Here is a 13,911-nt window from a genome sequence, read left to right as displayed (position 1 = left end):
TATTGAGTGAAAAATTCAAGTTGCAGAAGAATAAGTATAATTCCACTTAATGAAGTACAAAAGCATACAAAACTAAAATATTACTTAGGAATTAAATTATAAAGAAAAGCAAGGCAATAATAAAAAATTCAGGACTGTGGTCTTCTCAAGGCAGAGAGGAAAGGAGAAAGGAATGGAGGATCCCACAGGGCAGGGGTCCCCGACTCCCGCGCCACGGACCAGTACCGGTCTGTTACCTGTTAGGAACCAGACCACACCGCGGGAGGTGAGAGGTGTGCGAGCTGGCAAAGCTTCGTCTGTATTTATGGCCACTCCCCATTGCTTGCATTACCACCTGAGCTCTGCCTCCCGTCAGATCAGTAGCAGCATTAGATTCTCACAGGAGCACAAAGCCTATTGTGAACTGCGCATGCGCAAGATCTAGGTTGCACGCTCCTTAGGAGAATCTAGTGCCTGATGATCTATCACTGTCTCCCGTTTCCCTCAGATGGGACCGTCTAATTGTAGGAAAACAAGCTCAGAGCTCCCACTGATTCTACGTTATGGTGAGTTGTATAATTGTTTCATTATATATTACAACGTAATAATAACAGAAATAAAATGCACAATAAAAGTAATGTGCTTGAATCATCCCAAAAACATCACCGTCACCCTGTTTCTGAGGAAAAATTACCTTTCACGAAACCAGTTCCTGGTACCAAAAAGGACGGGGACTGCTGCCTTAGGGAACTCTTACAGGATCAATGGTCATACTCCATTTCTGGACACTGACTTTCTGTTCATGAGTATTTTCTCCACTTTACCTTTATATTGTAAATATTCTTTTGTGTACTTGTAATTATTTCATAAACAAATGAAAGTGCATTTTGTCTAAAGTCAAAAGAGAAAGGTAAATCATTAACCTACAAAATCAGAACATTTTAGATAAAAAGAAGAAAAATATGGCTCAAGTGTGTATAGTTCTGAAGCTGTCCCTTCTCTTGAGTCCCTGGTATTCTCATCCTTATGCCTGAATCAATAAGGTGCCATTGGCACCCTGATGTCACTGCCAACATGGTAACAAACATTAGTAAACATGGCATATTGCTGATCCATGTTCATCCGGTCCTCATCCCTTCTCTCTATGCCAGAAGACAGTTTCAATGCTAAGTAATTTCCTTTTTCATAAGTAATATCTGGTCATCATAGAAGACAGTAAGATAAAATTATCCATTATTAATTAAAATCAACATTAATCATATTACCCAGAAATTGGTATTTTGATCCTTCCTTTCTGGTACTTCTTCTGAGCATAGGTGTATTAATATTTTCATATATAGATATATATAGATATATATACTGGATTTACTATTGCAAACTTGGTTTATTTATTCAATAGGATAGTAATATCTTTTCATGTCTAAAGACACACATATACATTTATGTATTTTCAATGGTTGTGCATTATTTTGTCTTATGGATGATTAATAATTTACCCTGTTTGCTGGGAAGCTGCAGTGAACATCTCCTAGCTAAGTCATTAGGTGCTTCATGATGACTTCCTATCCATTGGATTACTCAGTCAAATGCCATAGACGTTTTGTAACCTACTGCCAAACTATCACCCAGAAAGGCTGTAGCAGTTTTATGCAACATCAGCAACCTATGAGACTATAGACTCAAGAGAAAGTAGAGAACAGACTCTTAGTAAAACAATGTAACTTACAGGTCATTTAAAGTTTTAATCAATGCTCTAGGATAACTATCTAAACCAGGAATCAGCAGCAATTCCAAGCACAGCTATGAGAGATCGAACCAGAAGGTAAGCTCTGCCCCCCAGCATTGGGGGTCAGGAGACAGTCCTGGGGGTACTGCAACACACTGTGGACTTCTCCCCACTCAGCCTGGCCCAAGAACTTACAGATATTGCTCAAACTTAGCTGGAACCCAAATTCTCAATCCTCCCTATCTTCATAGCGTGAAAACACATGGTCCAGGGAATAAACAATAGTTCCAGGTCCTTAGACTTTTCAAGACATCAAACATCTTTAGTACCTTCTATATTCTAGGAAGAAAAGAAAGTTCAAAATCCTATTTAACTGGTAATACATGAATTGGGAAGCTTCGAGTGAGTCTAGGGAAAGGGAGACGCAGCACCCAGCCGGTAGCTTCCATTTTTCAGAGGAGGAGGTGCATAAACCTTATAAAGTGAGAAACTCTGAACTGGCCTTCAGCTCCGATGGGCCAAACACCCCACTCCTCAGAGACATCATGAATCTTTCAAAGTCTCACTGCCAGAAGCCACCCATTCAAGAAATCTGCCCAGAGACCAGTTACTAGTTAGTCTAGGTCTAAGTTCCCCTCATCCTTTCTCCACTTAGGCACATATTTTTCTCGGTTGCATCTTGTGCCAGTGGTGCTCTCTGAGTTATACACAGGGTGTCACACAAACACAGACAAAATGAAAACAAGACCTGCTGTTTTCAGCAGAATATGTTCAACTCACTGAGTTAGGAAAGCAGCAATCAAATGATGAGGTCAAAGGATAATTCAAGAATCAAGAAGTAGTTGAAAAGAGGAGGTGGATTAAAAAGGTAACTAACCGGGCGCGGTGGCTCAAGCCTGTAATCCCAGCACTTTGGGAGGCCGAGGCGGGCGGATCACGAGGTCAGGAGATCGAGACCATCCTGGCTAACATGGTGAAACCCCGTCTCTACTAAAAATACAAAAAACTAGCCGGGCGTGGTGGCGGGCGCCTGTAGTCCCAGCTACTCGGAGGCTGAGGCAGGAGAATGGCCTGAACCTGGGAGGCGGAGCTTGCAGTGAGCCGAGATCGCGCCACTGCACTCCAGCCTGGGTGACACAGCGCGAGACTCCGTCTCAAAAAAAAAAAAAAAAAAAAAAAAAAAAAAAAGTAACTAACCAGTGAAATGAAGTCAAAACCAGGAATGAAAAAAGCAAATGGTAAAAGATACCAAGTGACAGATGATAATGCAAGAAGGGCAATAAAATAAGTATAAAATTACCTAGTTACCATGGAAGTAGATATTAGAAAAAATTAAAAACATATTTTTCAATGAAAGCAATTATCACTGGGCAAATGCTCGAGTCACCATTTTTAGCAAGTACAGTATATTATGAAACAATTTCATGAACTTGGTTCTCTTTTCCAAATGTGCAAACTGCGGCCCCCTGTCTGGCAGAGAAGAAAGAGCACTCTAATGGGAGTCAGGAGATCTGGAATTCTAGCTGTGGGTTTCCTGTTAACTAGCAGAGTACATTTGACCTCAATTATCTCATCTGTAAAATGGATACCTTGTAGGATTGTTGCTAAGGTTAAATGATGTTAAATCAGATAATATACTTGAAAATGCTATAAAATTTTAAAATTTCCATACAAACTACAGCAGCATGAAATCGGGGAGTAATAGCTTTTAAAAGTATTAACGTGCTGTATTCTCTTTGCCTCTCCCAAAATGTAATATTTTCCTAGCTGGTCTAAGGCATCCATCTGCCAGCGGCAGGACAGAGAAGTTAAAGAAACACAAAGAAAAGGTTAATATTTAAGATTTTGGCATTTGAAATTGGATTTATCAGCAAGAAAACAGATATACAAAAATAAATTTTTGTTTTAGGCAATATTCTACATATCATTATTTCTCTCTTGGCATAGCAAAAGCCAAGCCCAGGACATCCAGCCCAAGCAGTTCCCCTTAGATACCCCTTAGATATCTAGGGCTTACCAAGGAGGTGTGTGCCTCTGGCTCTATCCCTGGTAGATGGTGGGAAGAGGAAAGGGGGAGAGAATGAGGAGAGCTAAGCCCTGAGATGTGTATGTCCCACTTTTCTCTTTGGGCATGGCCCAGAGAGTATGAAATGTGTTACATTTATAGAGGAATCTGCTGGAGATTCTGTTTGCTCCTTCAGACCCACCCTCTACCCTCCTAAACCCTTCCCTGTGCCCAGGAGATGACCTAAGGATTATATCAACATGATTCCGTTGCCCTTGGCCAATGGGAAGCCCCTGCAGGACACTGGAGGGCAGAAGCCAGTGGTTAGCAAATGTCTAGTCCTGCCTGACTCCCTCCCTGCCAGACTGCGTCTTGTAGTTTCAGCTTTCAGCTTTCAACTACCATAGGCCAAAGCTCCCATTAGATAGCTCCCTTCTACAGCTCAGCCACTGTCTGGTTCCAAGAACTCTCCTCTGGCCTAAGGACTGTATTGACTTCCTACTGTGGCTGTTCCAAGGTGCTTCAACACCCCTGTTCGACACCCTTAATTCTTGCCATTTTTCTGATGGCCCATTCATTAAGCTTTCTGGAATCAGGCATCCCTTTTGGGCATGCCACTCATTTACATCTTTCCTGGTCCCTGACCGGTACAGGAAGCCTGCCCCAATTTCCTTTTTGAACTCTAGGAAGGAATATCTTTCAGGCTATCCCACACCAATCTGGTACACAGCCACATCACTGTAACCTTGGCAGGTCTGTTGGGCAGAGAGGCCCCTGGTGTTTAATTCTCCAGCTCACTCTTCTGCAGTCAGTTAACCATGGATAGGATTCAGAACATCTCACAGTACTTAGGGAGAAACTCACTGCCTTGGCAAGAGGTTGGCGCCCCTGCATCAGGGGCTGGGGTTACCAGCGCTGGCCAGAGGACAAATGGAGGAAGTGGAAAGAAACTCCCTCCAATGAGAGCCAAGGCAAAGCTGAATGAGCTCGGAGGGGCTACTGAACCGAAACTCAGCTGAAGGGGACAAGATCATGAGTAGTATCTGCAAAAGCTTCAGCACCAGGGCACATCATGTTCCCAGCTGCCTGAAGAGCCATACAAGCAGAATACAAGGCACTGCATAGTCCTTCAGGCTTCCATACACCAGACACACCAGATGCCTCCTTAGCTAGGACAAAGGAAAGGGGGATATGAAAAAGGAGAAATCTGAATTAGAAGATAACTTTACTGAGGAAATGAGTAATATTTAAAGAGGTTTTAAAAATAACTGCATTGGAATGGACTAGGCCTAATACTTTTTTCCCACTACTCAAAGCCTAGGTGCTCATACTCCTACAAGTATAGGTTAAAAAAAAATTGAGCACATATACATATACCAAGTTGTAGTGTAAATAAATGCTGCTACCCTGCTATTGGAGTATTTGGCACTTAAAGACAGCCATTTTACTCTTTTACGTGCAATAAAATATATGGAATTGTTTTAATAAAGGTAACAAATAATCAAAGATCTGATTATAATTGAGTAATTGCACTTCTCTGTTGGCCAGGTGAGGTCTGTGGAAAACAGGTAGGCCTTAAAATATTTGTCAAATGTTACTATGTGCCTGTTTTCACTATACCTACAGTTAGCCAGTGATGACTCCATTTAAGTCTCCCATGCAGAGCTGAACAACAACACAAATTAAACCGGCTCCAACCGAGAAGTCACAATGGTCACTGTGGTCTGCTCCCAGCCTTGCTGATGAAGACCTGCAATCATGGGACCTGGGGCTCAGTCCCAAGTTGCTGGGCTTTAACTAAAGCTAGTCTGGCTCCAAAGCCTATGCCCTTCCCTGTCTTAAGCCATCTGAAGAATGTAGGCAAAATCTTGGCAAGTATGAATCCAGGGATCAGCTTTAAAGTGTCTCCTTCAACCTTGCAATGAAATCACTCATTGGCATCCACACACTTACAGTGCATGCTGGCAAGCTCTCCTGTGGAGTAGGTGATGGCTTCATGGCCATGATTGAAACAATACAGAGGGTTGGGAGTTAAAATGATTACAAACTATAATTTTGGATCAGTGGTCATACCCTGCATTGTTGGCAAATATGTAAAAGTTGCAGAATTGCGTTTAAATTGTAAAATAATCTTGCACTGTATTAGATAATTAAACAAATCCAACTGTGTAATCAAGCAAAGGGAGAAAAGCATACACTTTCAAAAAGAATACAAAATTATCCTAAGACTTAATAAAAGAAGGAATGCAATAAAGTAGCTTACATGAAAATTTTCCATGTTTTAAATAATAGATTTAAGACTGTAATATTTATTACTTAATTATATTTTCTTCATGATGTTTGGTGAAAATAACCTCAGGCATTCCTAAACGTAAAACTTCAAAATATCTACGTGTATTCCCCAAGGGAAAAATTATTGAGTTAATCGCATTACTGTTGGATTTATGATTATCTTTAAGACCACAAAAAATCTAACACGAGTCAATTCTAGATGGAAATTAAAAATATAAAACAAGTTTATTTATTAGAATTGTACTTTCTGTGCATTTACTAGATATACTACATTAACCTAGATATTATTTCTGAAGAACTTTCATCATTGAACAGGATGCTTTTCCTTCATTTGCTAACAACTCATATCTTGCCTATTATTGAATCAGGCGTGTAGTAAAAAGGTCTTTAAAGTGTGTTTTATTCCTGTTGCTCTGAAGTTTTGGCAGAGGCTCCAAATGCCAAGATCAATACCACGGGAGATGTGTATCCCCAAATTCTAAAGCCATGCATAAAATCTCATGCGTGAACGCTAATGTGTGACATGCTGAAAGAGTTTAAAAGTGGTTCTCCTGGGGCTGGGGATCACCTACTTGAACCTTTGAGAGTGGGATAAGAGTGGAGCAGGGAAATCTGCATACACAGATGAACAATCATAAAACACAAGTCATACTCTCACCTCCCAGAGATCACCACTGTAACACTCGGGTACTTTTCTCTGGATGTTTTCCTACATTTTGCAGCACAGACTTTTTTTTTCTCTCACATTTAACATCTTTGAAATCAGGATGACTTTCATAATCAATTATGTCTTGCAATTAATTGACAGCACTTTTTCTTTCTTAGTGATATATAAAACAATGGGTATTTTACATCTTTAACATATATGTTACATGATAGATGATAGATAGATAGATCCATATATCTAAAAATGAAATCGCAGGATTTTGTAACTTGATTTTTTTCAAACAAATTTCTCCTGTTATCCTTCTCATCTCATCTAAAACCTGACCATATCAAAGGTTCCTCATTGGTCCCATAATTTATTTAGAGCTACTTTGCTCAAATCAATGTTCAATAAAAAACTACATGCTTGCCTAATTATGTGCCTTAAGTGTCTTTACCTGACTAATGACTCACGGAAGAGACCTGGCTCTGTCCTGCAGAATTCATCCCAATATTTTACTTAATGATCCGTCAGGTGATTGCAAGATAGTATAGTGATATTGGAAAGGGTATAATTTTGGGGAACAAATCAGTCTCAGGAAGAATTCCAGCTCCACTCCTTTTCAACTTTGTAACTGTGATAGTTGAAATCTCATTCTTTTCATCGGTAAAATGGGGATAATAATGCCTACCTACAAGAACAAGTTGTGAGAGATTACAGTTTTGTAAAATGCCTAGCACAGTGTCTGGCGTATAATAGTTAGTACATTAGCTCCCAATCTGGTCATACTTGAGTAACATTCTTCTTTGGTCAGAATCATTTATAAAATTGAAGCCCTATAGAAGAAAAAGCAGACGCTATTATTCTGTCCTCAAGAAGCAAAAATATTTCACTGTGGTGCCACCCACATATATACCTAAAGTAACACCCGTACATGGTAGTCTGCAATTACATACAAAATGAATGACTTAGAGAAATACAAACCCACAGGCCACGTTCAGCTTCTTATTCTGGCTTAATCTGTCCGACCCTTAGAAGCAAGCCCTACGTTCATTTGGCATTACTTTCTCTGGCTATTGCTTAATGGACTGAGATGGGCATCTGACCCAGGGGTATTCTCTGGATTCCTCTCTTGAGATTTTGGGCCAAGAGACACAGGAGAGTTAAGTGCAGTAAGATTAAGTCAGGTATTGGTAGGACAGTAGTGTAGGCCTCAGTGTTTCTCTGAGCTCTCTTAGGTCATTTGTGAGTTCATTCGTTCATTCATTCATTCATTCAACAAACATTTATTAAGAGTCTATTAAGTGCTATGCAGGTCTCTGAGCTCACTGGAATTTGTAATTCAGCCTGGCCTGAGGCCAGATTATTTGACTTCTCTGAACGTCCATGAGCTTTGTCTTTATCCTTAAAATAAGCCTCATTTTTCATTGGCACTAGTCTGAATGTCATGTTCTTTTTCTTCAAAGAAGAGCTCTGAGTTAAACAGAGACTAATAATATCACAGAATTCAGGTGAAAGAGAGATCATTATGAACTCTCTATCAAGTTTCATCTTTATGACTTCAATGACTTGCCATGATCTCAAATTAAATTAATTAAAAATTCAATAAATTATTTGTTGCCCCAATCTGGCTTCCTCTAAGCCTGAAGAGGTCACTTTGTCCTCTGTACAGTTCTTAAGATCTTGTCCGTAATAAATGGTCTAGGAGTCTAAACCATACTTGAACAATATGACAATTTCCTTCTTTGCTTTCCCTGAGCCCAGCCCCCTTCACTCTGAAGAGGGCCAGGTGTGGGGCCCTAGTGAACAGGCCACACAGTGCCCCCAGCATACCTCAACACAGCGGCATTGTTAAGGCATTTGGATTCTCTGAGACAGATGGGAGTGTACCTACCAGTTGTTGGTCTGTGGTCTCTATTTGGATTCTGAAGATAGGTCTGGTAGTTAAGATGTGGCCTTTCAATAGTTTACCTGGAAACATTCTCTACATGTATACAGAGAAGTTCAAGGATGCTGGCTCAACCACAAAAGCCAGGGACCCTTCTGGGACTATAGTGAATATCCCTGGAAAGACCAACCAGGAATTTCCTGGAGGTGAGGTTACAGGACTGGTTTCCTGGAGTCTCCTGAAGCTTGGCATAGACCTCATGACTGTGGGCTTGTCTTTAAGCTACGTTCGTCTTCATCTGCCCTGAGAAATGCCAGATGGGCGTTCTCTACTCCAATGTTTGAGGCTGAGTTCAATATGCCTGGCCCTTCATGGCTAGGGCCTCCTGAGAGCATAGGCCAAGCTGGAACCCATGGTTTCGTTTGGGTCGTGTGGCCATAGATGGCAGCCAAGGGTTATATGTCTCCAAGTTGATGATAGCAGTCACTAGGGATTAAGCCTGAAGTCAAGGATCTAAAACAAGTTGGGCTGCCAGTATCAGAGTTCAAGGCTGTGTATGGGAAATAAATAAATCTGTGTCAGAGGCACATGGTGGAGATAAGATTTTGAGACTCTGAAGACAGTGTTCAGCATTGCTTGCCTCAACAGCTCAGCATAGGCTTCTACAGGTTTGAGCTACACCTTGGGCCTGCTGGCTCATTCCTGCCCTTGGGATCAAAAGGCTCTCTTCACTGGTGTGAGGACTCAGGACCCAGACTCTCCCTGGGAGTGCTGTCAACACACAGCACTCTCTCAGCACCTGGCCCACCCTCAGGCATTTGCAACTTTTTCTCCCAGGTTATGTCTATTTGCTTACGTGTCTTACCTCCCTTACTACAATGTAAGTAACTGAATGATAGAAAATCAGTTTTGTTCACCTTGAAACCTCCACATGTCCTAGCATGAGGGCGTTAAGGGCAGACCACAGCTAAGGGCAAATGTACTCACTGTGCCTGGAGCCACCAACAAGAAAATGTCTCTAAAAACTGAAACCCAGCATCAGCCACCTGAGTGTCATACTAAAGTGTTCAAAAAAAAAAAAAAAAAAAAAAAGAAAAGGCATTAGGTGATAACCCATGTCAAGAGACTACAAGGATGATGCTCCTTCCTCCACCAATCCCTTCTGGGAACTATCCATCCTTCTTATAAGAACAGTTGCTTGCTTGCATCTTCTCCTTCAGATTGATGTCCTCTGAGAGAGAGCAGTTTTCCTCCTCTTCCCCAGGCCCTAATCCTTTTTCCTCTGTCCTAGGAAACTATCTTAGATGACTATGTTTATTCCTCCTCATTCCCAGCTGAATCCTAGTAACATGGATAAAGAATTGCTATCAGGCTACTCTTTGTTGCTCTCTAATGATATTTCTTGGTCTTGGGAGAAGTTAATGAGGGACTCAAGACCTTCAATTGCAACCAACCAAGCAGCATAATAATCTACTGTTCTTAAACTTTGTTGAGTTCTTCTCTGTGAGTCATGCCCAAATGTATCCTGAAACTCAGACAAAGGATCTGCCCTGACTCTGAAACTATATTGAAAAAGGGATAACTGCTGCTGCCACTGCAGGAACTTTCTTGAAGCAGCTGCTCAGTTACTCTATTAAGGGAAGAAGTGGAATAAATGTGTGTGTTTCTTTTTAACCACATGCTGTGCTCCAGGTGTGTTACATATCTTATCTTGCCTCGTCCTCCCCAGAAACACATTAGGCAGGTGGCATCAAGCACTATTAAGGGTCTGAGATTTTACTCAACTTGCAAGCTAACAAGTTAATACGCAACAGTGTCATGGATGCTGGCAGAAGATTCCAGACTCCTAGATCAGAGATTCATGGCACAGCAAATAGCATGAACATCATGTTCCAGTGAGTTCCCCTTGCTACCAAGTCCCATAGAGGGTGCAATGGAAGGACCTAGGTGGATACTGCACAAGCAATGGGTTTGCATCTCAGCTGAAGAAACTTGGGCTCAGGGAATCTGAATCTTTTCTAATAGGCAGTAGGTAAACCTGTTGGCCTTTTGCTCTGGAGGAAGAAGCAAAACTGACTTCTCTAGAAAGAGACACTGCCTCTGTCTTCCAACGTTGTTCACTATAAAATAATTTGAAGAATAGTCCAGAAAAAAGACTATCAGTGTCTCTGCTTACAAAATGTGTAGAAACACAAGAGATCTATGGAGAATCATCTTCCATAGGTGGCATTTCCTCATTTTCCAAAAAGGAAATGATGGTTCAGAAAGTTAAATAAATTGCCCAAACTCACATAGCTGATGAGTGGTGAACTTGAGATCTTAATGCAAATCTATTAGGTTGCAGAATTCATGCTATTTTGACTTTACCACAACACCTCATGCAGAAATTTGACAGGAACTAAAATGTCTCCCAATCCCACTCAAGACTCCAATCAAACAATCTGGACTTACTGAAGGCCTAAGCCTGGAGCTTTAATAGCTGCAGTTTCTCCACATTGACCACTGGGAAGTGTCCAGGGTGGCTTATGTCTCCCAAACTGTTTCTGATAGGACTTGCTCAACCAATGTTTGTTGAATGAATCCCCTAAGATATAAACAACCAAGTCTTCTTGATGCTCTTTTCATAATATCTGTCATGTCTGTTTGTCAATAGCAAAAAATAGTTAATGTTCTTGATGCATCGACTCCAGGAACTTCCTTCTCTGAACAAACTCCCAGACTGCGTGAGGAAAAATAAATAACCCTTTAAATTTCATTTCTATATGACAGCAACATAGGGGTTTCCTCACTACGTACTCTGACCACTGAAGTCTTAGCCAAATTTCATCTTCCTGCTTGTATTCTCTTTCCCCTCCATCCAATCTACACAACACTCAGTATTTTGAACACATTGCTTTCATCATGCCAAAACCCTATTCAAAAAATATTTAATGGATGGATTCTCCATTGCTTCCAGCATAGATTTGAAAATTCTCATATAATAATTCAAAGCCCTCCATAGCTGGCTGTAAGTGGTGATTCCACCTAGACTGCCTGTGATGTCCCTACCAAAGCCTCTATGCCAGGTAGGCTGTCATACTTATAGCATTCTTCAGTCATGTTCTATTCAGTCCTAGCTTTTAGTGCCATCTGTCACTCTAGAAAACTTCTTTTTCCTCTGTTTCTCTTCTAAGAATCCTACCAAATTGCCAACAGCACTAGAATAATGAGTATCATGTTCTGTGCCTTAATTTGATCTAAAATATTTTTCATCTCATATATATATATAATATTATATACATTACTAGATACCTTACCACTATATACTATATATGGTATAAACGACATTACAAATTGCATTATAAATTGCACTAAGACACATAATATTACATGTTACTATAATTATGGTTAAACACTTCATGAAGAAAATATTTCAGACACTGTCCTGTAAACATTTATTGTCCTTCTGAAAATATAAAGAACATATGAGTCACCACTATTAATAGTACTGTTTTCTAAAACTTTGGTTTCATTTAATACTGTGGCTAAAAAAAGAAATTATGTCCATAATGCTCAGCCTGAGAATGTACTAATCAGTTGACTATAGAAAGAGCTTAGAAGATGCTTCTGAAGTTGTAGCCGACTAAATTAAACATCTTTTCCTTTTTTAAAAAAAAAAATATGCTGCTTAGGTGACAATCCAAATAGTTAGATGTTGATTAAAATGGACTCTAGTCTTGAAAGAAAGATTTGTGGCTGTCCAAAACCTAATGTGGGCTAAAAATGGAAGTGATACTCTATTACATATAGAGGTCCACAAATACATGGAACTCTTTCCTTCCCTTTCTCATTCATCCATATGTACAAGGCGGCCATCTTCTGACAGCTAGGAAAAATATACCACTGATACAACAATCTCAGGTTAACTGTGTATTATTGAAGTAACCAAAATTCAATATAATACTAAAGATAGCAGAAAGTATATGGTACCCAACAGTTAACCAAGTACCACATGGTCCTAAAGAGTAGGGAATCTTCCAGGAGCTCAAACCAATTAAAGGTTTCAGGAATATACATAAGCCTAAATTATTATCTCTGTGGCCAGGACCTAACCAAGGACTCCTATTCACCTCCAGAGAGAAGAATCTGAGAGCCTGAACTGGCTGCTTTTACCCAAGGCCTCCCTGGTCCCATCCCTAGCTTGTGCCTATAGAGTATGCTGTTGAAGGCACTGGAAGCTGTGGAAATTTGGAGTGATGGGAAGGACCATCTGAGGTGACACTGCGCAGAAGCATGGGAGTGGTTGGCTTGGGACGTCATTTCACTGGGCTAACTATAGAAAATGTCCCTGCATTAAGACCCAGCTTTCATTACCATATAAGATCAGCTGGCCTTTCAGGTTGGGGTCACCAAGTTGGCTGCATATTTGAGAGATATCATATTCCAAGCCTTCACCTGTGTTTTCTCAGGTCCAGAAATTATATTCCACCAGTTTACACAATGGTGATTAGCCTCTTGGATGACAATTTCTACGAACAAATCTGCTGGGAGATTGGTTTGACTAGTAGGCCAAATACCTTAAGGTAAATTCTGTGCTCTCTTTCCTTCCTCAGAACAAAATCCACTTGAAAAACCAAATGAACAGTAAAAGATGATTTGCTAAACATTGTGGAGAATAAAGAGAGTTAGGTGACTTAATATTGAAGCATTTACTATGCTGTATTTTAATTCCACATTTCATTGTCTTTTTCTTCCTCTAGATTGTGAGACGCTCCATTCTTTGTGTCACTGCTGCCTTGTTCATACTAGGTGCCCAATAAATATTTGTGGAATAATTTAATTAGCTATCATGCCCTTACATTTGCACTATTCAAATGCCCATAAATTAAATCTGATAACTAGCGAAGTAGCACATTTCTTCTTAAAGTGCCGAAGATAAAATAACCAAGACTTACAACCAATGCAATGACCATTAACAAGTGTGGCAAATAACATGTGAGAGAGAAGTAACAATCAGCACACATCAGTATACCAGCTCTACTGGGACCATCACTCCATTTTTGTTAATGCATCTTGTTCTTTCAAGGACAACATTAAGCCAGAGTCTAGCTTTCATTCCATCAATATTCTGCTTGAGTTTATACCTTTATATGCTCAGGTAAAATGAATGCTAAATCCACAGTTTCTCAGGAAAGTAATAAGTAAGTAAAGTGAAAAAGATCAAGATGAATCAGGCTCTTCATTACATTGCAGGTAACACTAGAATGTTAGTTCCACTTCGTAATTAAAGACACCTACAGCAGAATCTTATCCACCATCCTGACAAGTTGAAAACTGATGTCTATCTGGGACCATCTGCAGGAGAAAGGTGTCTCTTCATGTCATTAGGACATAGT

General features: G+C 40.3%; 1 protein-coding gene across 6 annotated transcripts in view; it reads right to left on the bottom strand.

Moving 5' to 3' along the window:
- TPD52L1 (tumor protein D52 like 1) overlaps positions 1–13,911 on the bottom strand; it is a 102,718-nt gene that overhangs the window by 38,354 nt on the left and 50,453 nt on the right. The gene's annotated exons all lie outside the window — the stretch shown is intronic.

The sequence above is a fragment of the Theropithecus gelada genome, chromosome 4 (genome assembly GCF_003255815.1).
Source record: "Theropithecus gelada isolate Dixy chromosome 4, Tgel_1.0, whole genome shotgun sequence".
NCBI classification, from domain to species: domain Eukaryota; kingdom Metazoa; phylum Chordata; class Mammalia; order Primates; family Cercopithecidae; genus Theropithecus; species Theropithecus gelada.
Note: the sequence above shows the minus strand (reverse complement) of the source record. Positions and strands in the feature narration are given on the sequence as shown.